Below are 20076 nucleotides of genomic sequence, written 5' to 3'. Positions count from 1 at the left end.
TGTAGATGTATTAAATGATGCTAAATGATCACAAATGATGTTGTTTGAGCTTTGCATGATTTCATTTGATGCCAGTTGATCACAAATGATGTCAGTTTATCACCAATTGATTACTTGGGATGTCAAATGAACATCAGAACATAGGACTTAGGGGAAGGAGCAGGCCATTCAGCCCTTCAAGCCTGCTCCTCCATTCAATAAGATCATGGCTGATCTGGTTCTGTCTCAACTCCACTTTGCCATCTGCGCCCCCATAACCCCTAACATAAATGATGGCTAAATGGTCACTTTGAATGCATAAGTAAATGCATATGACACTTGCTGAATGCAAAATGATGTCAGCTTTTTTCTAATAGGGGTGTTACTCCTGGAGCAATGACCCATGTTGGACATTTGTGGTCTCTACCACATATCACTCAAGTGACCTTTTATCAAGCATTACCCTAGGCACTGATTGGTGCAGCCTATTAAAACAAAGATGAGAGCACAGCAGGGAGATTATCTCTGCTCGTTTGTTCTGGTGAATTGCTAATGCATGCTTTTAGAATGATCTTATAATTTCACCAGCAACAGTGAACACAGGAAATCTTCTCATTATGGGCAGAATCATCCCAGGTTTGCACTAAGTACAGTAGCGGGTGAGTAAACTGACGTTATACCTGCCATCTGCAATGGCGGCTTCTCATGCTGTATCGTCCCAAACCCGCTGCATTAATTATGCATTCCTGGGAAACACGAAGTTTCCATGGCAGGGGGTGGCGGGCTCTCATTCACCCGCCACGCCATCACCTCACCATTTCATCACACCAGGCACCATATTTAAAGTGCAGCTGCACGCACACCTCTCAGTGCTTCCAGTCCAGGGCTGCTGCACGGAAGACAGGATGGCTCCAAAAGGCAAGAAGACTGCAGCCCCCAGGTTCAATGATGTGCCCCCCAAGCATCTTTTGGATGCAGTGGAGGCTCACTGTGATGTCCTTTACCCTCACCCTGGCCACAAGACAGGCAGCAAGCTCACCAATCCAGCTTGGGAGGTGGTGGCAGCAGTGGTCAGCGCCAACGCCCTGCCAAAGAGGACAACAACCTAGTGCCACAAGAGGATGAATGATCTCCTCTGTTCTGTCAAGGTAAGCCAGTTTTCTCACCACTCTCAACTCACACACTCACAACACATCACACATCCACAGGGATCTCACTCACTGCCATTTCAAGGGACCTCACCATTCACTCTTTCACACACACCTTCATTTTCCTCATCGCGTCCATGGGACCACTCAGCACCCACACATGCCAGGCATACTTATCATTTGACCTGGCAGGTGTCCTACTTACATTCTCTCCATCCCTATTCATGCAGGACAAGCAGGCACACAACAGGAGAGAGAGGTCACAGACCAGTGGCAGGATGCCTGAAATCAAGTTCCTCATGGACCTTGAAAACCGAGCCATCCAGTTGGCCAGCCATGATCTTGACCCGTCCTGTGCTGATGGTGAGGTCGGCGCTGCTCTACCAAGTGAGGATCCAGCAGTGCAACATCCATCAGACAACCATGCTATGAGTGATATGTCCTCTTTCACAGGCCACTGCCATGCACTAATTATCTTCCCTTGTTTTCGCAGGCACATCTGCCAAACAGCCGACATGATCCATGACCCAGGACCTCCAATCAAGCCCCGAGGGAGGCTCAGAAGAGGAATCCGCTGAAACCCTCCCTGAAGTCCCGTCACAGCGCTCACACACTCTCCACCAGCACAGAGACACACACCCCGGTGGGACCTAGCTTAAGAGTAGCCTCGTGATCACAATCTGGTGAGCACATCGCACTGTCTGATCCACAGCAGGCAGCAGCAGGGACTTCCTGGGTGTCCGGCACTCAGAGGACTCCTGGAGGCCAGAAATTTACTGAGTCTGAGTCATATGATGAGCCTCTGGGCTCAGTCATGTCACAGTTGCAGGAGCTGCAGGAAGGGATGTCCGCTGCACTCCTCAGATTGCAAGGCACGATGGAGGAGTCCGCCCACCTTCAGGCTGAGGTGATAGCTCCAGCATGCCAATGCACTGAAGTCAACACTGGTAGGATGGCAGCCACCATGGAGACCTTGGTCCAGGATGCTGCTCCTGCACAGCTGCGCGGGCTGAAGTCCATTGCTGACACCATAGTTGGCTTCCAACAGTGTGTACACAAGTGGGGTGCAAGGCAGACCAATCTCACTCCAGCAACAGCTTCTCCTCAAGGAGTCAGACAGGGGCAATTAGGCAGCAGGCTGCCTCTACCTCTGCTGTGGATGTCCAGGGAGCAGGGTTAGGAAAGTTAGAAGATGTAGTTGCACAGCCTGGGCACGGGTGTTAATAATTTGTCCATACTCTTCACTATCGTAATTAAACTCCAAAGAATGTCTCCCTGCCTATAGCTCCTTGTTCTGATGAATAGTGTTCGTGTCACTCAGATGTGAAACCTTCCTGCACAAGATAAAGGCAGGTGTCTCAGTCCAGGGCCTCTTCCCTGTGCTTTGTGCAGCCTTCAGACTAAAGTGATGGTCCAGCCTCACACTCCGTGGAAACATTACTGGTGCCTGCACCTCGGCAGTGCTTGTCGTTGCTGCCAGAATGTAATGGGCAGGCGCTACAGAGTACTCTCATTCTCTCTGTGTGCTCTCAGCACGTTTAAGGTGAGGCTGGCCCCCATCTCTTCAGCATCTGTGACCAGTGATGCTGTACTCCTGAAGAGCTCAGGTGCTGAAGGCGGACAAATGATCAGATGCTTTTAACTTTTCATGGGTGCATCTCTATGATATAACCCTGATCATGGAGCGCAAGTGAGCTGTCCTCAGCCAGACAGGAGTTAGACATTCTCAGAGGCTATGTGAATTTTTTTGGATTATCCTCACCGCATGTCATCATCATCCCACTGCAATCAAGCGACTATTAGGGCCTCCGTTGTGTCTCCATGACAAGAGTATTCTCACAGATGATATGTGTGCTGCCATAAGCCAGACTGGAGTCAAATATTCATAGATGCAATATGAGGATCTATGGGGTCTCCTTCATGTCGTCATCATGAAGCTAACAGCCATGAGGGCCTTCCGAGTACATCTGCCTCATCTAGCCAGTGTGAGGTCTTCACTGCCGTCATCGTCGCCTTTGAGGACATCCTCACCCTCATCATTTTCCTCCTCATGGAGCAGAACTCCAGCTCCTTCATCTCCTCCTCAGCCAGATCCTCTCCCTGTTGCAGTGCCAGGTTGTAAAGGATGCAGCAGGTGACGAGGATGTGTGACACTCTCTGTGGACTGTATTGCAGGGCTCCACCAGACCGGTCCAGGCACTGGAACCTCATTTTTAGCATCCCGATGGTTTGCTCCACCAAGTTGCGAGCTGCAACATGAGCCTCATTATAGCGTTGTTCTGCTGCAGTCTGAGGCCGCCTCACAGGTGTCATCAGCCACGGCCTCTGCGGGTAGCCCTTGTCCCTGAGGAACCAACCCTGCAGCTTCTGTGGACCCTGGAAGATGTGAGGGATATGTGACTGACTGAGAATGTAGGAGTCATGGACAGTCCCTGGAAACTGTGCACAGACCTGCAGGATGCATTTGTGGTGGTCGCACACCAGCTGCACACTCAGGTAATGGAATCCCTTGCGGGTGACACTTGTTGCGATGGAGATCTGAGCGCCACGTGAGTGCAGTTAATGGTACCCTGCACCTGTGGGAAACCTGAGACCTGGGAAAATCCAACTGCTCTTGCATCCTGGCTCTCTTGGTCCCGGGCGAAATCCACAAAGTTGTGTGCCCTTGTGAATGTGGTATTCATGACCTCACAGATGTATTTGTGGGTGGAGGCTTGTGAGATCCCACAGAGGTCACCTGTGGAGCCCTGAAAGGAGCCACTGGCATAAAAATTGAGCACTGCGATCATGTTCATGGCCACTGGCAGTGGATGCCCTCCATGTCCCTGTGGTACCAAATCCTGCACTAGTTGGCAGATGTGACCGCCCAGTTCCCTAGACATGCACAGCCTTCAGTGGCACTGGTTGTCGGTCATCTGCAGGAATGAAAGACGATGTAAACCCTGGGTCTACCTAGGCGCCGTCCAATGACCGCTCGTTGTGGCTTTTCAGCCGCGTGCGCAGGAGCTCCAGACACCCCTTCTTCCTGAGGGTGCTATCCTCCCTCTGCCCAGCCAGGCACCTTAGTTGCTCTCTTCTCCATTGTCTCCCCCCTCTGTAAGCCATGAGGCATACAGCTAGGTCACCAGGCTCCATGCTCCTGATGTACTCCTCCTGCAGGATGAAAGAGAGAGACGCGTGGGTTAGCTTGGGTATACTAAGAACTGTCTTGGTTAAGCCTAAAGGCTCCTTAACGCACCACTTAGATGGCCAGAGTTTAGTGTGCTGCATGGCTGCCTGAAACTCCAACAAGTTCTGCCCCACTCCACCTGACCGATTGGTGGCAGCCTTGCCTATTGGACTGCATGCTGTGCACTCAGCTCAGGCGCAGGCATTCTCCTAACCCACTCTGCAAGGCTGCACTGTTAGCTTGAACCATGGGGAAAACTGGTCCAAACTGGATGCTGACATTGCAAGGGGCTGTGAGCGCCTCCACCAGTGACTGCTCCATGGCCAGCTTTAGCAAGGAGATTGTACAATGTGCCCAGTTGTCCAACTGTTCTGCAGTCCACTAAAAGACTCAATAGCTTGCAGTCTGTGCCCAAGGGGTGAAAAGCTCTGGAGTACTTGGTGGCACTGGCATGCCTCTGCGTTGCCTGAGTGGGCAGGTAAGCTAGAGGCTCAATGTCAATGTTTAACAGTATCTGTGGAGAGAAAAACAGAGTTAACATTTCAAGTCCGTATGACCCTTCTTCAGAGCATACGGACTCAAAACGTTAACTCTGTCTTTCTTTCCACAGATGCTGTTAGGCCTGCTGAGTTTTTCCAGCATTTTCTGTTTTTGTTTCAGATTTCCAGCATCCACAGTATTTTGCTTTTATCCACGCATGTCAATGTGACTGCGTCTGAACTGTCTCAGCTGCAGAGGAATGGTCACTTTATACAAGGTTTCCCTAATGCGTGGCTGTTTCCATCCACCTCCCACTCCACAGGTGCCTGTGTGCTACCTTTAACTGCAGGGCAGCCCCTGCCCCCGCGCCAGTGCACCTCAACCACAAGGCAGCCTCTGCCCCCCCCGGCCAACATGCCTCCAACTTGAAGTCCAACAGGCGACCCGGCCGAGCGCTGCTCTACGTTACTCTGTACTCATCTCCGAGTGCCCCTCAAAGGGCAGCCTGCCAAGTGCACACCTTATATATGCTGTTGTGAAACATGTTGGTGTGCAATCACGCTGACATGGATGGACAATCCAGCTGGGGGGAACATTTCCGGCAGGCTGGTCTTATAATGATATGCAGATGTATTACAATGAGGTTCCTGAAGAACGATGGTGGGAAACATGGCCTGTCATTGACGGGCTGAGCAGATGATCTGCTTTCACACCATATTGTCCACTCCCACTGCCGAGCACGCCCAACACCTGCCAGAATGGACGATTGCACCCATGTTGCTAATATATTGTGCAATATGTTCTTCATATGAGAAACATATGAGAAATTATTCCATCTGCTGCTGTGAGGATAGTGACTGATTTCCCCACCCAGCCCTTCCCACTCCCCCAATGCTAAGAGGCACTGATGTAAATGAAGAACAGTAACACTGCTCCAATTCCAATCAAATTAGTGCAAGCCAGGTTTTAAACCTGGCTTCTTTCTGATCTATGTAACAGAGTTCAAATGTCAACAAAACTAATTTGTAAAACATTAAAATATCATGCTAATGATGTAGCTCATGTTAAAACAGTGACATTAATTACCTTAATTATCTGTGACATATCTGTGTAATACGGGGGAAATCCCCCAGCCCAAAATCTAATCTGTTTTCTTTGAAACCTTGAAATTGTGTAATGCAAAACTCAGATTAATAACATTCAAGAGTTTGAGCAGTTTATAAAAACAGGTTTAATACCAGCTTGCCTCAGTTGGTAGGACACTCGATTCTGAGTCTGAAATTCTGATGCAAACTCCATGGTGGACTTGATAATCTAAGCTGACACGTCAGAGCACTACTGTGGGAATTAGAGTGCTGGATTTCTGTTGAAAATATCAAAACAAGGCCTGTCTGCCAGATCCTGTGATATTCTTCAAAGAAGGACAAGGCCTTCACCTAGTGTCACCATCATTCCTCCCACAATCAAGTCTCCAAAAGCAGATAATCGGGTCATTCATTCATTTGCTGTTTGAGGGACATTAAAAAAGGTGGCTGCATTTGCATACTTGAAATGTAATCCATTGAAACTCCTTGAGGACAGAGCATTATCAAGATGTGGGTTGTTTCTTTCTTCTTTGTTGGTGAACCAATGACAAAAACAATTTCTATTTCCTGGAGCACATTTAATGTACTCAGTGCTTTGACTTACCTACAAACATACGAATTAGGAGCAGGAGTAGGGAACTCAGCCCCACAAGCCTGCTCTGCCATTCAATAAGATTATGGCTGATCTGAATGTAACCTCCACATTCCTGCCTACTCCCGATAACCTTTCATACCCATGATAATCAAGAATCTATCTAGCTCTGCCTTAAAAATATTCAAAGACTCTGCTTCCACTGCCTTTTGAGGAAGAGAGTTCCAAAGACTCACATCCCTCTGAGAGAAAGAATTTCTCCCCATCTCTGTCTTAAATGAGCAACACCTTATTTTTAAACAGTGGCCTCTATTTTTAGATTCTCCACAAGAGGAAACATCCTCTCCACATCCAACCTGTCAAGAGCTCTCATGATCTTAAAGGGTTTCAGTCAAGCCCCTTACTTTTCTAAGCTCCAGTGGATACAAGCTTAACCTGTCCAACCTTTCCTCATAAGACAACCCACCCATTCCTGGTGTTAGTCTAGTAAACCTTCTCTGAACTGCTTCTAATGTATTTACATCTTTCCTTAAATAAGGAGACCAGTACTTTACATGATGCTCCAGATGTGGTCTGACCAATGCCCTGTACAACTGAAGCATAACCTCCCTACTTCTGTAATCAGTTCCTCTCACAATAAACAATAACATTTTATTAGCTTTCCTAAAGCAGTTCAGCGAATAATAACAGAGAGGTTCAGATGTTTCTTTACCCCACCAAGTTGAAGTCTTTTTATAACCTATTTCTCTGGCAGAAGTCTTGACAATTCAAGTACAAATCTGGTAGCTTAAGCAGAAAGAATTTAGATAGCACTGCATGAAAATTATAATTTTTTCTTTTTTCTTTATTTCTTCTTCTACATTCTATTCAGTAAAATTTCCAGAGATGTTGTTATTCCTAAGGCAGGGGGGAAGTTTTTCTATTTTGTCAGATCTTAATTGAAGCAGGAACTAAAAAGCAAGCCTGCAAGTGGAGGGGAGGAAACCTGTGTTGAGCACTCATGGTTGAGAAGACTCACTGTCAACTCTGGGGATGTGCCAGAAAAAAAATAGAAACGGTACTTTGAGGCTTAGAGTGTTCATTAAGGGAATCTGCCACAATCCAGGGCTGAGAATACCCACGAGGATAAGCCTAAGATGTTGATCTAAGAACCCAGAATATCCATCAATAAAGTTAAAGGAAAAATGACTTTGTAGGAAGCCATCACCAGAGCACTGTAAAGCAAAAAAACAGCTTAAAAAATGACTTAAGATAAGACACCTTTGCCCCATGATGTTGAAGGCTGATATTTGGAAGATTCTGAGCCTATAAGTCAGCATTGGAAACAATATTGCTTATTAGAATTGAATAATATTGTTGTAGGGTGGCTGAGTTGTACTATTTGTGATAATGTTGATCTGTAGACACTTCTTGGGTGGAAACTTTAGGTTTATTTACAATATACTCAGCAGTGACTACATGTGTGCTTTCTACTCCAACTCTATCTCTACACTGACTGTTGAGGTAGTCCATGCTACTATCTTTTTGGTTACTACAGATCATGCGATCTTGCCTAACAAGCATTATTCTTAAAGGTACAATGCACATTAAATAAAACCATAATTACACCATTCCTCCCCCTTTAACTCGGCTATGCATATTATATTTACAAGTGCATATTTTTCAAGACAACATAATATTTACACCGGGGAAGGAATTTACAAGTTCAGCCTTTCAGGTGGTTTCCTGGTACATGTGCAACGTTGCAGCTCCACAACTTCAGATTCTTTGACAGGAACCTCCTTTTCCAGAGTTGCCTGAACATCTGGTGCTTCAGTGGACACTTGCAGTTTTGTATCTTCAACTCTTACAAGAACGTCAGACATGTCAGTCCTGGGCTGAGTATCCTCAACAGGAAACGCAGATCCGGTCATGGTCACTGGTGGTACCAAATATTGATTATTTGTCTCTCTCTCTCTTCCTTAAATGGTCCACATGTTTATGGATGATCTGGCTTTCCACCTCCACATGGTAAGCTAGAGGTCCAGTCACTGCAGTTATTTCACCCGGTAACCACTTTGGTCCTTCCCTGAAGTTTTTCACGTATACCGGCTCTCCCACGGTAAATTTCCTCTCACAACTATGCCAGTCATGTCTAGTTTTCTGGCTTCCCTGGCTCCTTTCCATCTTCTCCTCTAAATTCGGCATTATTAAGCTCAATCTAATCCTGAGACGGTGTTTCAACAATAACTCCAATGAAAAAGAAAGCATGCTAGCTTGGTTGCCAAGGAATCGCCAGTTAGCTTTTTCATGCTTGTCGTAAATGTTTGAACTGCCCTTTCGGCCAGTCTGTTTGAGGAAGGGTGATATGGTGCAATTTTCACATGAGTGATACAGCTGAGGCTGATAAACTGTTGAAAGTTAGCACTCATAAATGCCATGCCATTATCGGAAACAATTACTTCTGGTAGGCCGTGAATGGCAAAATTCTGGCGTAGTTTCTCAATTGTAGTGGCCGACATTAGTGTCCTCACCTCAGATACATCCAACCATTTGGAATGGGCATCGACAATGAGCAGAGACATTGTCCCCAGGAAAGGTCCAACGTAGTCAATGTGTAACCGCACCCAGGATCTATCTGGCCACTCCCGTGGGTGTAACGGAGCTGTCACTGGCAACTTTTGCAGTTGCTAACATTGCACACAGTGCTTTACTAAATTTTCTATTTCGCCATCCATCCCTGGCCACCATAGATAGCTGCGTGCTATGGTCTTCATTCGGGAAATTCCTGGATGGGCACTGTATAGTTCAATTAAAAGTGGCTCCCTTCCCTTTGGAGGAACTATCACTTGTGCTCTCCACAATAAGATGCCATCCTGGCTGGTTATTTCATATCTTCTATTGAAGTACTGTTTCATTTCATCAGATACGGGCTCTTGTGACCAACCACATAGCACTTGTTCTCGTAGCTGAGATAGCACTGGTTCCACATACTGGCAAGGAGTCTAAGAAATTTAACAGTAAAACAAGTTCCTGTGGAACTGGGACGTGCTCATTATTTTCTTGTAATGATGAATGATGAAGGGCATCGGCGTTTGTGATTTGATTCCCAGGCCTATGTACGAAAGTGTATTCGTACGCTGCCAGAATTAAGGCCCATTGTTGTATTCTTGCTGAGGCTATTGGTGGTATAGCTCTATCCTCACTAAACAATCCTAGCAATGGTTTGTGGTCTGAAATGATTGTAAAATGGCAGCCGTGTAGGTACTGGTGAAGTTTCTTAACACCAAAGATGATGGACAGACCTTTTTCTATCTGCGAGTATCCCTTTTCCACTGTGGTGAGCGTTCTTGATACAAAACCTATAGGCTGTTCCGTGGTGTTGTCTATCTTATGAGAGAGCACTGCTCCCACTCTGTAGGGAGATGCATTACATGTCAGCACCAATTCTTTCGTTTGGTCATAATGCACTAACAGATTGGACGAGTGCAACAATTGTTTCACCTTTATGAAAGCTTCTTTCTGGGGCACCTCCCAAGACCAACATTGGTTCTTTTCGAGTAGAGAATGTTTTTTTTTATTCATTCACAGGATGTGGGCTTCGCTGGCTGGGCCAGCATTTATTGCCCATCCCTAGTTGCCCTTGAGAAGGTGGTGGTGAGCTGCCTTCTTGAAAATGCAGGGAGGCCAGCACTGTAGACAAATTGGGTAAGAGCCACCCATAATAGCTGATCATTCCTAGGAACGACTTGAGCTTGGAGGCATTCTTAGGGGCAGGTGCCTCTCCTATGGCTCTCACTTTCTCCTCAGCCAGATGGAGGCCCTGTGAATCTACTCGGTGACCCAAATAGATTACCTCCCTTGTTTGGAATGTGCACTTTTCTTTTTTTTGGCACAGACTTTAATCTTGGCCTTCTTTTTGACTTCAATATTGGCCAGATTTCTCTCAGATGCAAGCTCAACTTGTCTGAGCTCAGTGGCTGAGTTTCCCAAAATTTCATCATCTGTCTGCTACTTGGAAAATTCTGTGACTTTTGCTTCCAAAGCCTCTTTGGCTTCATTTAGCTGATTCTCCAGCTCTTCCCTTTCCTTTTTGTATTTGTTTGCTGTCTGGAAAATTAAACATTGTTATTTCTTCACTGCCAACTCATTCTTCAGTTTGTTCAGAGAAGTGCTGAACTCTCCGTTTCTCTTCATACTTTTCCAGAGGTACAAATTTTGACTCTAGGGAATCTTGTAGTGTGTCTTTCAGCAGGTTTTCTTTTTTCCTTCGAAAGTTGCTCACCTTGCCTCGAACTCTGTCATCAAGCAGGGTCTCTTTGAGTTCCTTCTACTGTTCTTCCAGGTTTTGGCTTAGGACAGCCTGCATTTCTTCAGGTTGTTGAGTCCTTACACACTCCTTTTTCGAAACAGGAAGGCTTCCAGCTTCCTTTTGGAACACCAGTGGCCAATCAACATTGATTTCCCTTAGCCAATTTCATCCTGGAAGGCTTGGTCCTCTGCCTCTCAATACCAACACTGGTAGCTTTGCCGATTGGCTTCCATAATGGACATTTAGTCTGCTTATGTCTTTTTTTTGAATGTCTTCACCTGTAAATGTTTGTAACTTGGCAGCTGCTTCTTCTAAACTTAATTGATGTTCACCATTATTCAAATGTCTGAAGGTAAGTTCCCATGTCCTCTTCCATTCTAACAGATTCGCCATTCACTTTCACTATGACAATTTCCAACTATCAGATTAAACAACGAGTAAATTTCTGAATTTGTTGTTTCAGGCTCTTCTACATTGTAGATTTAATTGGGCTTCTTCTTTTCTTGACAAGCCTGCTTGAATCTTTCCTCGCATTGCCTCATCGTATGTCCATTTTTATGACAATCGTAGCAATCGAACAGCTACTAGAAGGGAAAACTGTGTCAAATTAGTGGGAGGCATTCAAAAGTGAGATTCTACAGGCACAGTGTGGACATGTCCCCACAAAGAAAAAGGGTGATACTGCCAAATCTAGTGTCCCCTGATTATCTAGGAGCATACAAGGTAGGATAAATTAATACTGCAGAAAGCCTGGACGAGTGTAGAAAGTACAGGGGTGAAGCAAAAATGGAAATTAGGAAAGCAAAGAGAGGATACAAAAATAATTGGTAGATAAAACACCTTTAGGTTTTCTTTGATTTTATCAGTACATTGAAAGCAAGAGAATAGCTGAGGAAATGGTCGGGCCTATCAGAGATGTACATGGTAACTTGTGCGTTGATGCTGAAGATGTGGGCAGGGTTCTCGATGAGTAATTTCTCTCTGTCTTCAATAAGGAGAGGGATCATGCAGACATTCTAGTTAAAGAGGAAGAGTGTGAAACATTAGATAAAATAAGCATTGTGAGAGAGGAAGTACTGGAGCGACTGATATTCTTGAAGGTGGATAAGTCACCAGGGCCGGATGGATTGTACCCCAGGCTGTTAAAGGAAGCCAGGGAGGAAATAACAGATGCTCTGAGGATCATTTTCCAATCCTCACTAAATACAGGCGAGGTATCGGAGGATTGGAGGTCTGCAAACATTGCACCATTATTTTAAAATGGTGTGAGGGATATGCCAGAAAATTATAGGCCAGTCAGTCAGACTTCAGTGGTTGGCAAATTATTGGAAACAATTCTGAGAGTAGGATAAGCTGTCACTTAGAAAGTTGGGTTGATCAGGGATAGTCAGCGTGGTTTTGTTAGGGGAAGATCATGTCTTAATAATTTAATCAAATTGTTGAGGAAATAACAAGAAAGATTGATGAGGGTAGTGCAGTGGATGTTGTCGACATGGATTTTAGTAAGGCATTTGACAATGTCCCACATGGCAGACTGGTCAGAAGTGAGATCCCATGAGATACAGGGGAATGTGGCAGGTTGGGTCCAAAATTGGTTCAGTGACACGAAACAAAGGGCAATGGTTGATGGATGTTTTTACGAATGGAAAGCGGTTTCCAGTGATGTTCCACAGGGCTCAGTGTTGGGGCCCTTGCTGTTTTTGTATATATTAATGATATGGACTTAAATGTGGGAGGCATGATTGGAAAATTAGCAGGTGACACAGACATTGGTTGAGTAGTTGATAGTGAAGAGGATAGCTATTGCCTCCAGGGTGATTTCTATGGCTTGGTTGAGTGGGCAGAAAAGTGGCAAATAGAATTCGATCTGGAGAAGTGTGTATAATGCATGTGGGGAGGGCAAACAAAGCAACGGAATACTCAATAAACAGGAGGTTATTCGGAGGGGTAGAAGGAGTGAGAGACCTTGGAGTGCATGTCCACAGGTCCCTGAAGGTGGCAGAACAGGTGGATAGGTGGTAAAGAAAGCATTTGGAGTGTTTTCCTTTATTGGACAAGGCATTGAATACAAAAGTAGGGATGTAATGATGGAACTGTATAAAACGCTGGTTAGGCCACAGCTGGAGTTTTGTGTACAGCTCTGGTCACCACATTACAGGAAGGGCATAATTGCTCTGGAAAAAGTACAGATGATATTTACAAAAATGTTGCCAGGACTGGAAATTGTAGCTATGAGGAAAGATTGGATAGGCTAGGGTTCTTTTCCTTAGAACAGAGGAGGCTAAGAGGTGACCTAATTGAAATGTACAAAATTATAAGGGGCCAAGATAGAGTAGACAGGAAAGACCTATCCTCCCTAGCTGAGGGGTCAATTACCAGGGGGCATAAATTTAAGGTGATTGGTATAAGGATTAAAGGAGACATGAGGAAAAAGTCTTTCACCCAGAGGGTGATGGGCGTCTGGAATTCACTGCCCGAATTGGTGGTTAAGGCTAAAAAGCTCAACTCATTTAAAAAGTACCTGGATCTGCATCTGAAGTGCTGTAACCTGCAAGGATATGGACCAGGTGCTGGAAAGCAGGATTAAAACGAGTGGCCAGTTTTTTTTTTCTCTCTTTTTTGGCCGCGCAGACATGATGGGCTGAATGGCTTCTTTCTGTGCTGTAACTTTTCTATGGTTCTACCTTCAATGTGATGGGCCTTTGTTTATTGAAATGTGACAGAAGTGATTATTAGTACGCAAATAGGGTCACAATTCCTTCAGCCTGGTGAGCACTTTTTTTAATATTGATTTTATAAGGATTGCTTGATTTGTTCTGTTTCAGATCTTGCACTGCTGTACAGTCCCTAATTAATAGGTGATAAATCTTAACCAATGATGACAGATGATCAAAGAAGGTCTGATTGGGGTACTCTGTTTCTGGAAGCTCCCAATCTTTACCCATTCTTTCTGAGTATTTGTACACAAAGACAAACATACAAAAAATTCAATACTTCACTTGGCCTTAAGGAATTAACCCCTCACTCCCACTTCCAGCACAAACTATCGATTGAAGGAGTCTTTTCTGAAGCACATATAACTTAATATCTCAATATCTGTGACGATGAACCCTGGAGACACCTCGATCCTATTTAAATTTCATCTTGCTTTAATAAACAGACTAAATTCTCTGCCATTGCAAAGCTGTGTCATGTAGAGACAGATGGGTAATAAGACCTGGGCTAGAATTATTGGATTTCAATTGGGCCTGTGCATCAAATCGATGACAGAAACTCATACTGTGCTGAGGTGCTGACGAAGATTAATCCACTGAACGTTGCAATCTTGCCAGGCAATAATTGTAAACTGGTGAAATATCAGGGTCTGGATGGACCATGTGCTGCATTCAGACAGAATTAATGCACAGATTTTTATTTGATTTTATTACATTGAATGTTTCATTGACAGTTTGTAATGACACCCACTAAAGTTAAAAAGCCAATGTCAGATCTCTGCCACTTGTCAACTCATTCTGCTTTGGAAGACTTAAAGTGGCGGGTTCCCATTTCGCAGTAGCCTGTCCTTCAAATATCCATCTGAAAGCACACTTGCTTTACAAAGGTCACATCACACCAGAGATGATATTTCCCCCTGCTCGCTAACTTAATGAAACATTAACGCTGAGCAGAAAGCAGAACTGACACTTTGCACTGACACATCTTTCTCTCAAAAATTAGCAGACTTTGGAAAATGCACACATTGCTCATAAGGAAGATCAATAGGTAATGATTTTGTTTGTCCAGAGAATGGGTGGCATTTGGAGTAGAGCTGGTATAACGCCACATGTGCCATCAATAATGCTGTGCACTGTAAAGAATGATGTGAATCTAAGTTTCTAACAAAACAGTTAAACAGCAGAGATACATGGAAACACAGAAAAATACACAGCAGTTAACAGAAATTAGAATATCTAAATGAATCATGGCACTTTAAGGGGAGGTGGTGGCACAGTGGTATTGGGAGTATTCCAGGAAAGCAGGGTAATGTTCTGGGGACTTGGGTTTGAATCCCACCATGGCAGATGATGAAATTTGAATTCAATAAAAATCTGGAATGAAATGAATGACCATGAAACTATTGCTGATTGTTGTTAAAAACCCATCTGGTTCACTAATGCTCTTTAAGGAAGGAAATATGCCATCCTTAGCTGGTCTGGCCTACATGTAACTCCAGACCCACAGCAATGTGGCTGACTCTTAAATGACCTCTGAAGAAGGGCACTTAGGGATGGACAACAAATGCTGGCCTAGCCAGTGACACCCACATCCCAGGAACAAAAGAAAAAACAAAGACCTGACATAAAGGAAGGCCCTTCCACACTGTGCCTGTCAAGTACACTAGCTATATGATAAGACATATTCTGAATTTTTGGTTTTGCTGGATCCCAAGCCTTCATCCCCTCTTTTGGAATTTGTACAGGATTTGGGAGTGGTTGCAAATGGAACTATTATTATACCATGCAAATGAGAGAAATATATCATAGAACCACCGTGCTCAGAAGGAGATAATCAGCCCATTGTGTCTATGCTGATATACAATCATTAGTGGTACGTTCCACTGAAATATGTAAATTCTCCTGACTCTTAAGTGTTGGCTGGGGCCGGGTATGCAAATATGGGCAAGGGAATGGATGCCCACCAGTGAGAAAACATTTGGGGCATTCACATTTTTACTGGAATTTACAGGCTTTTCATCCTGGAGAGTTCTGTCTTTACAATTTGTTTAAGCATGACACAGAAATTTTTAGCAGGCAAATGTGTAACATATTTAGCCTTTCTTTACTTTGTTCCTGAGATATGCGCATTGCTGGCAAGACCAGCGTTTATTGCACATTCCTGTTTGCTCTTGAGAAGGGGTGATCCATCTTCTTGAACTGTCATGGACAGATGCTTCTGCGACAGGTTTGGTGAGGATAGGGCCAGGTAGGTTTTCCCCTGTTGTTGGTTCTCTCTCCACCTATCAGAGGCTCAGTCTGACAGATATGTCATTCAGGACTTGGTCAGTAGTGGTGCTACCTAGCCAGTCTTGGTGATGGACATTGAGGACCCCACCCATGAGAGGAAGTGTGTGTTAAATGTAATATGGTGAAAAGATTGAAGGAAATAAGATGAAGAATGGCAAGAAATTCTTGCTACAGGAGGGAACAGGGATGAGAGAAAATAAGATTTGATGCCTTAATAAAAGTGAGCACAATTTCCATTTAAAGTATTTCAGTTAATTTATTTAAGTGAGCCCAAATTCTCTCACATTTACCAGCAAATAAATAGCTTGTCATATTGACCTTCAAACTGGTGGAGCATTGATTTTAGTGTTTACTTTACCTTCTTGTGCTCATTGCTGTTCTACAGATTTTCTTCTTTACACTGTCATTTAAGAACATTTAAGAACATTGTACAAAGCTGTTCCAATTTAATTGCAGAGTAGATAATGCAGACTTCATGCAGTTCAGTAGAAATCACTTGCCTGTGTGGAATACTTTTTTCCAATTACACTTTAGTGAGGCAAAAGCTACAATTTTGTGTGCTTGAAAAGGAGATAAAAAGAAAAGCTGTAAATTTTCAAAGTATTCAACAATTTGATTAGAGAGAGAGAGAGAAAAATGACAGCATTTCAGTTATAATGTTTATCAGGGGCAGAATTTTTCATTTTGAGGGCACGCACCCGACCCACTCGAGTGTGAAATAATGCATGATGACGTCGGCCGAGCATACCGATGTCAACGCACGCTCGCGTGATATTTCACTAGGCGGGCTCGTGATGGAGATGGATGCACATCTGCCATTAATTAAAAGGCCAGTTAAGGCCCTTGAGACAGCAATTGTCTTTGACTTTACGTAGCCAGTCCAATTTTTCAGCCATCACACGGGCAAAACGGGAGGGCGGGCAGGCCACAATTAGCAAAAGCTCATTCATTGACAGGATAAGAAGGGTCTGTGTCTTTGTCAGTGTGAGTAGTGAGGAGTTTTGGATATAACTTGCTGCTGTTTGCTTTTGAGAACTGGAAAACTTCATTTCACTTCAGAGCTGCATTCTGAGAATTTCTAGGCTTCAGTTCAGGGCTCATTGTTGTCTTCCAGGCCTCCAAAGGATTCAGACCGCGTGGGGCCTTCCAGGCATCAGAGTGGCTTCCATAACCTTGGTAATGGGGATTGTGCTCTTTGCTGGAAGCACCTCCTCTGAGGAGGAAGAGAGGGACAGAAGGGAGAGGAGGCCGGGTGTCCCAATGCAGCTTCCAGAGGAGTGACCTGTGGGAGGAGAGGCGCAGGCACAAGGGGGCAGAGCCAACAGGAAGTCCAAGGTGGAAGAGGCCTCAGAAGACGCCATTATCCCACTAGCAGGGTTTACAGGCAGCGATACAGTTACCTCAATATGTCTGAAGTGCAATGCCAAAGGAGGCTCCATCTCTCAAGAGATACTGTGACCTCCATCTTTCAGAGAATCGGCCCTGAGACCAGCTCCGGCTGTGTGGGAGGACACAATGGCCCACAACTTCTATGCCTCCGGCTCTTTCCGGGACTCAATGGAGGATCTGTGTGGAGTCTCACAATCAGCTGTCCACAGTTGCGTCAAACTGGTGACAGAAGCTCTGTTCAGGCGTGCATTGACTTTCATTCATTATTGTACGGATGAGGCCAGCCAGGCTGAGCGAGCCAGGGACTTTGAAGTGATTGTTGGGTTCCCCCACATCCAGGGTGCAATAGGCTGCACACATGGGGCCATCAAGGCACCAGCGGGTGAGCCGGGTGCCTTCGTCAACAGGAAGGGCTTCCACTCCATGAACGTGCAGATAGTGTGTGATCACAGGATGCTGATTCTGCAAGTCTGTGCAAGGTACCCAGGCAGCTCCCATGATGCTTACATCCTGAGACACTCCCAGGTGCTGGCGCTCTTCAGTGCTCCAGCCCGACTGGATGAATGGCTGCTGGGTGACAAGGGCTATCCCCTCAAAAGGTGGCTCATGACGTCTCTCCGCCATCCAAGAACAGACGCCGAGCAGCGGTACAACAGGAGTCATGCCTCCACAAAGGCGGTGATAGAGAGAACCATAGGTCTTCTCAAGATACGCTTCTGATGCCTGGACCATTCAGGCGGCGCACTATAATACCTCCCAGAGCGTGGGACACAGATAGTGGTTGTATGCTGCACTGTCCACAGTCTGGCACTGGCAAGGGGGGAACCACTGGAGGAAGAAGATCTTGACGCAGCTGCACAGGCCACAGTTGATGAGTTCATTAGTGAGTCCGAGGATGAGCATGGTGAGGAGAATGCTGAGGACATGGACTCTGACCTGGGTAACCTCCAGGGAGGTAGGGACACCCAGGATGATTTGATCCAACGCTCCTTCAGCTAGATAACCAAATAAGAACCATCACCACATGCCAGGGCTGCAGGCTCCAAACTCGATCCCAGAGAGGAGCATTTCCTTGGCCAACAACATACACGCTGTACCTTTGCAATAAAGTTTCAGGAGACACACGTCTATCATAACATCATGGCCTACCCTGCACCTGCAGAACAAATGAAGCATACAGAGACTGAAAGCACAAAATAACATCTCATTTAATTGTGAATGTGAAACATTGCTGAAATGAACGTTAACCGGTGTTTTCCATCACACCATGAAAATATTCAAACCAAAATGGGGAAACGAAATATCACCATTGATAAGTCCATCTTGTGCTTAAGGTGCTTTACATTTACACTTGCGGGTGCTACTTCTAGGTGCTCCCCGCTCGCTGGCACCAGCATTGGGGACAGCCTGCTCACTCTGCTGTCTTGTTGACCTTGATGACCTTGGTATTCGTCCTCTGGCCCATGGAGCCTGTGCTGGCCCCACCTGGGAGGGAATGGCCAGTGCCACAGCTGGCATCTCCCCAGTCGCTGCAGCCTCATTAGATGCCACGATCACTGGCAGAGAGGCGGAGAAGCTGCTGCCATCATCCGGAGTGCCCTGAGAGGAGACCTCAGAGACAACAGGCAGCTCGTACGCTAACATGAGGTTGCATTGGACCTTCCTGCTCATCACTGATGGCTGGGCACCTAACTGGGATATTGGGTGCCCAATCCATCTCCCACACTGACACTGACCAGCTGAGGCCACTGCCGATGTGTGAGCTTGCAAGTCCAAGTGGAGCCCTGAGTGAGTCCCTGGAAGATCCTCTCCATGAGAGTCGTCACTCTCTCCTTGAAGGAGGCATTGCACTCAGCCATGAGGGTCAGTGGTCATGCTCTGCAGGGACTCCTCCACAGTGGACACCATGGCATGCATTCCCTCATGTATCTCTGCCAGATCCTCCCACTCACCCTGCTGGATTTCCAGCATTTGCTGCCCTAATGGATGACCCTAGAGGCCGATCATCAGCCATTGACTGAGCATTGTCCTGGTCCCCAGCAGTCCTCCAACTGCCGGTGCCCTGGGCACTCTCTGCCTCCACCTGCACCTCAAGCGAGTGTGAAGTGCCCTTACCAATGTGCACCAAGATACTAGTCAGCGATCCTTTGCCCACTGAGGTGCTGGTATCTGCTCTGGTGCCTGCTTGACAGAGAGGGTATGACGCAGGCGTGTGCTCAACATGGTGGTCCTCCGGGGTCGGGGGTGGGCCTTCAGGCTCCTCATGATGACCAGTTGCTGGTGAGCCTAAAAGGGAGAAGAAGATCTGTCATTAGTTTATGTCATGACACTGTCACTGTGCATGCCAGGCACCCTGGTGAGACAGGAATATGCATCATGGAGCCCTCGTCTTTCCATTATCAGTGGGGACTCCAGGTTTGAGGCTCTCATCAATATAGAGACTACACTGGAATGATTGCAAAAACCCACACTCTCACCTCTGTGCACTGCACTCTTACCTTCGTCTGGCACCCCAACCTCACCACGGCCGCTTGACTGAGGTGCATTGCGCCTCTCGAGCTCCAGGGCCTCCTGCTCGTATTGTGTGAGGATTAGGAGGTGTGTGGGTCCCCCGTTAGTCCGTGACTCTCAATATTGTTATGGGATATCTTTCCCTGAAAGGACAGTGGAGCATTGATTAGTCCACTGTCCACCTGCAGTGCCATTGCGGCCTGGCCTACTCCACCTGAGGAAGACCTCACAGGGCTCAGCCGATTCGTGACCCTGGAGCCGCATGGCACTCAGTCCAAGCAGCCAGGGGCTCATCCCCTTGGCCAGCTCCTGCCTCATTCAGACTCTAACACATCTGAGGTCCACGGGGGGATGGCTAGCTCTTAACTGTTCTGCAAAGTGACCTATGCCAACCCGATACTCGCCCTTCCCGATCGCAGGAGATCATTG

This window comes from Cetorhinus maximus, chromosome 13 (genome assembly GCF_964194155.1).
Source record: "Cetorhinus maximus chromosome 13, sCetMax3.hap1.1, whole genome shotgun sequence".
NCBI lineage: Eukaryota > Metazoa > Chordata > Chondrichthyes > Lamniformes > Cetorhinidae > Cetorhinus > Cetorhinus maximus.
Note: the sequence above shows the minus strand (reverse complement) of the source record.